The sequence below is a fragment of the Sorghum bicolor genome, chromosome 1 (assembly GCF_000003195.3).
Source record: "Sorghum bicolor cultivar BTx623 chromosome 1, Sorghum_bicolor_NCBIv3, whole genome shotgun sequence".
Classification (NCBI taxonomy): domain Eukaryota; kingdom Viridiplantae; phylum Streptophyta; class Magnoliopsida; order Poales; family Poaceae; genus Sorghum; species Sorghum bicolor.
Genome location: NC_012870.2, coordinates 10,048,966 through 10,059,192, shown reverse-complemented (window position 1 = coordinate 10,059,192; position 10,227 = coordinate 10,048,966). Strand labels below are relative to the sequence as shown.

General features: G+C 45.7%; 1 long non-coding RNA gene across 1 annotated transcript; it reads left to right on the top strand.

Annotated features, from left to right (window-relative positions):
* On the top strand, positions 6,118–9,782 carry LOC8054125. Its single transcript, XR_002451099.1, has 3 exons — positions 6,118–6,275; positions 9,653–9,670; positions 9,763–9,782. It is a non-coding gene; the product is annotated as an uncharacterized LOC8054125 (long non-coding RNA).

Genomic DNA, 10,227 nt, shown 5'->3' with positions numbered 1-10,227 from the left:
TAATGGCGGTCGGCTAAGCCAACCGCATGTAGAAATGGTTTCTACGCCTGTACTAATGCCCCAGGAATAAAACTCTCGAGCTCCCTCTCGAAATTTTTCTAAGTCTGGCGCTCAGTTCATTTAAAACCACACCGTCAGGCTGCCGGAATTTCCCACGCCGCCGTAGCCGCCCGCGACGCCGTTGCTCCCGTTGCCAGAGCAGTCCGCCCTCGACGCCGTAGCCGTCCGACGGTGAGCCTCTCTGAAAGGTCCTAATATGGCTAGAGGGGGGGTGAATAGCCTATTTAAAAATTCTACAAACTCACTAGAGCAAGAGGTTAGTAAATAACAAAGCGAAGCTTTTTGCTCTAGCTCTAAAGGGGTGTTTGCAAGCCACCTATCCAATAATTCTAGTTGATATAATCTCTAGGAACACAAGAGCTATGTCACTACTTACACTAGAGAGCTACCTAAAGTTTCTATACAAGTAAGAAAGCTACTCTAGTTTGCGGGAATGTAAAAGAGATGGTTTGATTTTTATACCGCCGCGTAGAGGGGATGAACCAATCAATAATATGAAGTCCAATCACCGGGAGAAATCCAATGAATAAACACAATGAAGACAAAGAATTTTTCTCCCGAGGTTCACGTGCTTGCCGGCACGCTACGTCCCCGTTGTGTCGACCAACACTTGGTGGTTCGGTGGCTAAGAGGTGTAGCACGAACCTCGTCCTCACTAGGACACCACAAGAACCAACCCACAAGTGAGGTAACTCAATGACACGAGCAATCCACTAGAGTTACCTTTCGGCTCTCCGCCGGGGAAGGTACAAGACCCCTTACAATCACTGGGAGATGGCCACGAACAATCACCAACTCGTGCCAATCCTCCTCCGCTGCTCCAAACCGTCTAGGTGGCGGCAACCACCAAGAGTAACAAGAAAACCGCAGCTAGAACAATCCCCAAGTGCCACTAGATGCAATCACTCAAGCAAATGCACTTGGAATCACTCCCGATCTCACAAAGATGTATAATCTATGAAGGAGATGAGTGGGAGGTGTTTTCTTAGGCTCACAAGGATGTCAAGTATGTTAGAATGCCAAGAGTGTGAGCCCCAAGCCGGCCAAACACGTATTTATAACCCCTCAAGCAAATAGAGCCGTTGGCTCTTTCACTGGGCAAACTGCGGGGTCACCGGACGCTCTTAAAGGGGCACCGGACGCTCAACACCAGCGTCCGGTGCTCCAACGTCAGCCACGTGTCACGCTCGTGTCAGAATCTAACGGTCACCTGCAGTGCACCGGACGCTGAGGAAGGTGAGCACCGGACAGTCCGGTGCACACCGGACTCATGCGCAGAGAGCTTCGAAAACTTGCAGGGTCACCGGACGCAAGCCACCGGACGCACCCTTAGCGTCCGGTGCTCACCGGACCCATGCGCAGAGAGGGTCGCAAAATGCCCGCACACCGGACGCACACCACCGGACGCTCCAAGCTGCGTCCGGTGCCTATCGTCCGGTGCCTTACCCTAGCTGGGCCAGGCACTGTCTGCACCGGACGCTCAGACGCAGCGTCCGGTGCTCCAGAAGCCAGCGTCCGGTGAGTGTTTTCTCAGCGAGAAACACTCCCGTGACTTCTCCAAATTTCCCACCGGCGCAATAGAGAATATGCACTTCATTTTCTCGAAAAGCGCCGAATCCCGCCTCGCAAGCTCGGCGGGAGGGAGAGAGGAACCCATCCTCTCTCTACCTTTCAAACTCCACCTCCTTCTCAAAGTGTGCCAACACCACAAAGTGTAAACCAACTTGTGCACGTGTGTTAGCATTTTCACAACCATCTTCTTCGAAGGAGTTAAGTTAGCTCACTAGGTTCTAAATGCATGCACATGAACAAAGACACCTAGTGGCACTTGATAACCGCTTAGCCAAAGAATTCCCCTCTTTATAGTACGGCTATCTATCCTAAATGTGATTTGGTGTCTTGATCACCAAAACCAAAACCCTAAGCAATACCTTTGCCTTGATCTCCATAGGGTTTTGTTTTTCTCTTTCTTCTTTTCAAAGTTGAGCACTTGATCATCTTGTGGTCGTCACCATCATCACCATGATCATTACTTGCTCCATCACTTGGCATGTACCAACCTCATTAAATCTACACACACTTAGTATAGAGGTTAGTATTAGGGTTTCATCAATTATCCAAAACCAAACTAGGGCTTTCACTCTCCTCACTCGCTCTCTCTCTCTGCGTGCGCGCACGGCGGCGGCGGCAGTCTGCGCGCGGCGGCAGGTAGGGCGGCGGCGGAAGCCAGGGCGGCGGCGCGAGGCACCGAGGAGAGCGCGTGGCTGCGCGGGCACCGAGGCGAGCGTGCGGCGTGCGGGCGGCGTGCGGGCAGCGCGCGGCGCGAGGTTAGGGATGGCCCCGACACGTGGAGCCCATCTGCCAGAGAGAGGGAGAGAGGGAGAGAGGAGGGGAGAGGAGAGGGAGTCACGGGCTGGGCCGTGATTGTAGATTTCCTTTTTTTACTTTAGTAATTTATTTGTTTAGTGAAATATATGTATGTATTATTTATAATTATTATTTCATATGTGATTATGTTAAATACTTGTTATTTCATATGTTAAATACTTATTATTTCATATGTGATTATGTTGTATAGAAATATATGTATGTATTATTTATAATTATTATTTCATATGTGATTATGTTAAATACTTGTTATTTCATATGTTAAATACTTATTATTTTATATGTGATTATGTTGTATAGAAATATATGTATGTATTATTTGTATAGAAATATTATGTGATTATGTTGTATAGAAATATATGTATGTATTATTTATAATTATTATTTCATATGTGATTATGTTAAATACTTGTTATTTCATATGTTAAATACTTATTATTTTATATGTGATTATGTTGTATAGAAATATATGTATGTATTATTTGTATAGAAATATATATATGTATTATTTATAATTATTATTTCATATGTGATTATGTTAAATACTTGTTATTTCATATGTTAATAAATTACATAGATTTCTACGATGAGTTCTCCGCACAAGGACGAAACACTGCAATCCCAACCCACGGAGCAAGTAGAAGGGTCAACTGACCCTATGGAACAAGCTCGTGAGGTCACGAAACAAGTAGAAACAGGCGAAGCATCAGGTTCGTCCTATGAGCAAGAAGCTAGCGACGACGGCATGGAGCCTCTAGAAGTGAGGAAGACTCGTCGTGAATTGGCACGTGACCCCGATTACAATCTAGAAGCCGATGAGGTAAATTAGAGACATTCACGATTTCATGTAATTAAATGATTTCTATTCATAGTTCCTACATATAAACACGCCCATGATTCACATGTCTATACTCAGGAGGCAATGTCTCAGTTTAGAGAGATGATGTCTCAGGAGGAAGTGGCACACGAAGACGCACCGGAACCGACGACAGCAACGACGAGCCCTGAGAGGCCATGTCAGTCTACAAAAAGGAAGCGACAAGGTTTGAAACGAGGCGAGAGAGGGTTGAACCAATTTCCAGATGACACATATGCCATCACAGATGTGAGCCCTACCGGGCAGCCCCTAGCTCCAGAGGAGGCCCTACCCAAATACAGGAACGCAATTGGTTTCTGTGTGAGGGACTTTCTTGATATCACAGTTAAGAACTGGGCCGGTGTGTCGAATAATCACAAGATCAAAATTTGGGATAAGATTAAGACCAGGTTCCAGTTTCCTAGGAATGTGCCAGAAGATTTAGTGAAGGCATATACAATGAAGCAATGTGCGGTTAGTTTCCGAAATTAGAGGTCGGAGATGAAGGTCAAGTATGCAAAGACAGGGATGGATCCGACATCCAAATACAATATTACTAAAGGGCAGTGGGCTGTTTTTCTAGAGTAGAGGAATGACCCTAACTTCTTAGCTCGGAGCGAAGCCAACTCCCAGCTCGCAAAGAGGAACAAGTACCACCACCATCTAGGCACAGGTGGTTACCGATACCAAGTTCCTAAATAGAGGCAAGAAGAGGCTGCGAAGAAGGCAGTAGGGTTGCCAGTGTTGTCCGAGCAAGTCGGTGAAAGGTCCGCGAATTGGATCCGTGCTCGGAAACCAAAGAAAACCGAGACGGTTGTGTCCTTTGAAGACCCAATGCTTGATGAAGCAATGAAGAGCATCTTTGCTGTGGCAGGCATGCAGCAGGAAGGCAAGTTTACGCCACGAAGGGAGAGGGACATCCTTAGTGTTGGCCTCGGTAACCCTGAGCATCCTGGCCGTGTTCGTGGCATCTCATCCAAAGAAGGATGGAAGGATGGATTTGGCCCTCAATGGGCAAATGAGTATAAGAAACGTGATCGGTACAAGGATCAAATGGCAAATTATTTTTAGGAAGAGACTTCCAAGAGATGATGGGGAAGTTGCTAGAAAATCCTCCTCCTGAGTTGATGCAGAAACTAGCGAGTGCCATGTCAAATGCAGCTACCCAAATGAGCACTCAAGCTCCCCAAATGCAGCTAGTCCCAGTGGTGTCGCAACCGTTGGTGGCATCAAGTGAAACAATCATTCCAAGCAGTGTCGCATCTACGGCAAATAAGGATCACTATCCAGTTGACGACATTGTTAGTTCTACACCTTGCTCCCTTGTCATAAGATATGGGATTAACAATCATCGTACAAGGGAAGTAGCCACGGGCAAAGCGATCCTAGGAGGACCTAAATACCATGGTGCCGACATCCCTAAAGACTACTGCAGAGTAGAGGTATCAACCATGGTCCAAGGATACGAGGACGAGATTCTAGACATCCCTGGTCCCGAGGACATTGTGAAACTAGGACAGGCGATAAACAATTTCATCCTATGGCCTCGGAGGGACGTGCAACTAAGGGAGCCACCACCACCCTCTCAAGAGATGCCACTAACCCAAGAGTCGTCAGCTCATGTCGATCCTCTTCCTAACCCACCACCTTCACCTCCCCAGTCTCTTTCTGACCCACCAGAATCACCTCTCCATGTTTTCCCTATCCATCAACCATCTCCTCTCCATGATCTTTCTACCCCACAGTCAACACAATCTCCACCACCATTCAATTCCACCCCTTCCCCACAACTCAAAGATCTAGGACCAATAAGTGAGCCACCAAAGGTGCCAAAGAAGAAAGTATTTCTGATACCTAAGTTGATTTCACCATTCGAGCCAAAGAAAAAAATCAGCTCGGCAAGTGAGATTTTTGTCAGGCATTGCTTCGAAACGCACAATACAAGAGCATGAGATTTCTGAGCTAGCAAAGTCAGAGGTGCCGGCGCCTAAGGTCATAACTCCTGTCAATTTCAAGGTGCCAACTGCAGAAGACTACAAGAATATCCCCAAAAAGTACGTGTGGGGAAAGCCTCTACTCAGTCGGACCAAACTTATGAATAAACCAAGTGGTATAAAAAGGTTTCATGACTGGTACTGAGAGCCTCTTCTGCTGGCATCGACACCATAAGCATGCGCATACCACAAATAGCATTTCTCAGCCAGAGTACTGACAAATGCATGCTTACATTTGATGACATGTGGGCACTGATGAACCACAAGATGCTAGATGTACAGATCGTAACGGCATTTGCATTGTAAGTGTTACATAGTTACACACATTATAGTTGCATCAATTTTCAATATCTGACATGCTTCTGTCTTGCAGAATGTTATATGATCAAGATATGTATTTTGGTTCGGACCTAAATTATTGTGCCGAAGAAAGGAATGCCTATCTCTGCCCAATAGATATAGCCGAAGATCGGCACACATTCCGGATCGGGAATGACAGCACAGAGGTACAGGGTTTGGAAGGTGCAGAACGGGATGAGAAACTCCGAAAGTTGAAACTTGATTTTGAAGGCAAATATGCCTTCTACATTGGACATTCACTAATAAAGTTTTAAGACAGGAAAGCGGTGGTGGCCCCGTACCACTTTGGGTAAGTGTGAGTTTACAAATATCTATCTAAATTATTCCAATGCATAAATGCATCATGGATTTAATTCGAGCAGGAGGCACTGGATATGCTTCATCATTTATCCCAAGGAGGGAAGGGTGTTGGTACTAGACTCCGCAGATTACGCGAAAGAAAGCTATGCTCCATTCATCAAACTGCTAGAGCTGTAAGTCAAGCTATGCATGCATACTTAAGCATAGTGAGAATTTGACAATAACATGGTGATTCTATTTGAGATCATAGGGCATACAGGTTCTATAAGATAAATTATGGAAAGTGTGAGTCCAAGAGACCAGGGCAACCATTGGAGGTTGTCACACCCATATTTTAAGAACAAAATAGGATGCATAAAAGACTCATATGTGCCCCAGAAACAGTCGCACACATAAGTAGACAAATCTCAAATGTACCATTGCAGTGTTTATTACATAGCGGAATATAAATATCACATAGTCTCATACAAATATGATAGCATAAAGTAAACAACGCTCTCGACGGAAGCTCCACACAGGGACACTGTTGACTGGTTGACTCCAAACCTAGTACTCATAACGATAATCCTCATTCCAGTCATCTTCATTATCATATCCTGAGGTGTTGGGAAATTGCAAGAGTGAGCACATATCGTCCTCAACAAGTATAACCAGGGGTTCATGAGGCTCAAATAGCTGACACTAGTTTGACTGCATTTAGCTTTTAATAGTAGATAGCATATTCATAATTGTATAGCAATTGTCAAGGTAGCATAAATAACCCTTTAACCACATGATCAAGTGTAAGCATAATTAAATCATAGCATAAACAATTATCAAATGAACATAACAACATAATAAGCTCATCATCTTAATGTAGATGTCCCCAAGGCCGCTCCTCACCGTGAGCTCGGCTAGTATACCAGTTTTACACTCTGCAGAGGTTGTACATCTTTACCCATGAGTCATGATTTACCCTTTCGCCTGAGGTAGCTAATCTCTTAACCCCCTTCCAAGGGAGGTCGGTAGGGATCACTATGAAGCCTTTCAAAAGTTCGTCTAACATGTTAGGGCCGCAAGGTTTCCTTTACGCGCAGATATAGATACCCCCCTTCCGAATGGCACAATGACGCGCAGCCTATACACATAGGGACAGGGGCTCGCACTATACCCAAAACGGTTCAGCCCCTCCGCCCTTTCGGGTAACCTCTAACAAGCTAGAAAAGGTCTTCATACTGAGCTAAAGCCAGAGCCATTATAGCCCTCATGGTTGCACTGTTATCCCGGGTGATCGCGTACAGACAAGATCTCATACAGTTATTTGTCATTCTTTTATGTTCATTGCATAGCTATTAATTATCTTACAAGATCATGGATTATATCAAGCAGTAGCACATCTACACCAAATGCATATCAAGTAGGTAGCAAGGAATACAGGTAACAATCATCTATGATTTTGCTAAGGTCGACAAGGTGATAGCATGCATATGATATATATGTGTACTTAAGTGAATAGGTGACAAGGATGATCCCAAGTTATACTTGCCTTGCTCAAAGCTCTCCTAAGCCTGCTGGTCCTCAAAAGCTTAGTCTTGGTCACCAACGTACGGCTCACCGTCTAATCCCAATCATCAATCAACAACACGCAATCCAATGTAGACAATCATACACGAAGCAAACAAGATATAATTAGAACAATACACCAAACAGTGGTAAAACAAATATAAAAGTTTATGAAAATAATCTACGCAGCGCTACGATCACACAAACGTAAAGTTCACGAAAATCGGAATTAAAACGTGAAAGATATGAATTTTCTAAGATTTCCTATAGAGAAATAATTAATTAAATACTACTGCGAAAATAAAAAGTTTCAAAACAGTAAACTACTACTTCTAACATGTAGTGCTCGTAAATACGAATCCAATGAAATTTGAACGGACAAAAACGGAGTTAAAATGAATATTTTATGAGCATTATAAAATCAGTGGCAATTCTGTAATTTCTGGAAAACGTATTTTAGTTTAACCGACAGAGAATACGCTTTCTGAATTTGGAAAGCGTAAACCTGCTCGGGGCGCCAAGGACCGCGGGGTAATTTGTAGAATTATCCAGGGACTCTTTAACATAAATGCCGGCGAAAGGGTAAGTTGTGTTTGGAGCCGTTGATGTCCGATCCGAGGGCTGAGATCGCCTCCAGGGGGCTTCGGCGGCGGCCGGCCTGGCTCTTCCTCTCCGGCGCGGTGGCCGCCATGGCCGGAGGGCCCGTGCTCGCCGGAGCTTGCGGCTTTCTCGCTTCTGCGCACCAAACTGCGAAAGGAATACGCCACGGGATAGAGGAGCTCACCACGGACTCGCTGGAGTGTTTTGCTGGGGCCGAGGAGTAGCGAGAGAGGCGCACGACGTGCGGTGGCGGATTCGGCTTTCGGCAAGATCCCGACGGCGAGGAAACCAGGCGGCTAGGGCTAAAGACTCGCGTCGGGGCGGAAAACAAACACGCGAGCGACGCTTGGGGGTTAAATAGGGGTCGGTTGCGCGAAAAAGCAAGGAAATCCCGTCGTTTTCGGGATCGAACGCGGCTGCGATGGGAGTCCGGCTCGGTTCCGAAATGAGGAAGAAGAACAGGACACCGACAGGCGGGCCCGCGTTGTCCGTTGCAGAAAGGAGGGAGGGCGCCGCTGCCTGGCGAGCTGGGCCGCTCAGCTGCGGAAAAAAAAAGACTGGGCTGGAGCGGCATCTGCAAACAGTTTTTAGACATAGATCAAATGGATGCAATAATTTCACAATAGAGCAAGATAGAGAAGCATAAAACTTTTAGCAAATAAGAAGGCCATAGTGGAAAGCATGAAGTAAGTAAAATGAAGGACCTAAATTTTCGACCATTGCTAACTAGGTTTGCGTCCTACAGTCAACAAAGCTCTGATACCTAGGTTTGCGTCCTACAGTCAACAAAGCTCTGATACCAATCTGTAACGTCCCGCCTCCACGAGGCCGGGCCCGCTTACATCTGGCAGCTTTTCTAGGACATAGTCAGCCCCCACAGACCAACACTTCGTCTTTTCTGCACAATTTGTCCTCACTCGCGCGCACCCGGGAAGTACTTCCCGGTCGGTCACCCATCCCTAAATTGCTCTAGGCTAAGCACGCTTAACTTTAGAGTTCTTTATAGATGGGCTCCCGGAAAAGAAGTTGCAACTTGTTGGTATGAGTCTCCTATTAATCCTATTAAGCCCTGGGCCGGGTGTTACATCGCGGTTTCACGGACGCGTGTGTCGCAGTTGCGCAGGCATGGTGTGCATGGCTGGTGTGGACCCAGAGTGGTCACACAACATGGCACATGCGCTGGCACTGGATGCACGGACGTGGCCAAGAGGGGACGTTCCTGGCTTGGGGTTGATCGACGAGGACGTCGATCTCTTAAGGGGGTGAGGATGTAACACCCGGCCAGGGCTTAATAGGATTAATAGGAGACTCATATCAACAAGTTGCAACTTCTTTTCCGGGAGCCCATCTATAAAGAACTCTAAAGTTAAGCGTGCTTAGCCTAGAGCAATTTAGGGATGGGTGACCGATCGGGAAGTACTTTCCGGGTGCGCGCGAGTGAGAACAAAGTGTGCAGAAAAGACGAAGTGTTGGTCTGTGGGGGCTGACTATGTCCTAGAAAAGCTGCCAGATGTAAGCGGGCCCGGCCTCGTAGAGGCGGGACGTTACAGAGGTTATACATAACTGGCCGGTACGTATAAAAATTTACTATTATGAATACAAATCATACACATACGACCACAGTTGCAACTATAATTCAATAACCACTCTCCTGTTATACAGTGCATGAAGCAACCACCGTTATCTGTCCTCTGTGGCTACTACGTGTGCGAGAACATGAGAGAAAACAAACGATATGCAAGGAACCCTGACAAGGTAATATAAGTAATAGTCTATTAAAGTTGGAAGTCATAAAATATATAATGTTTATAAACTTTCTTTGCAGGTATATAAGCAAGGGACGGCGGAGCGCATGGACGAACGTGCTTTAGACAACATAGTAGAGGACATCTGCTCGTTCATCATGAAGCATGTCATTCCACGTGAAGGTAAATATCATGATGATGAAAGCCAATTATCCAGGCCAGAGTTCCGAGTGCTAACAGAGATTAGTAAGCTAAAACTTACTAAAGAGGGTTATTAGAGGACAGAAACAAACTTTGATGTATATATATCTATATGATGTGTGATGATGGATATACTCTTGTAATTAAATTTATGTCTTTGAGCACCAAACTTTGATGTATA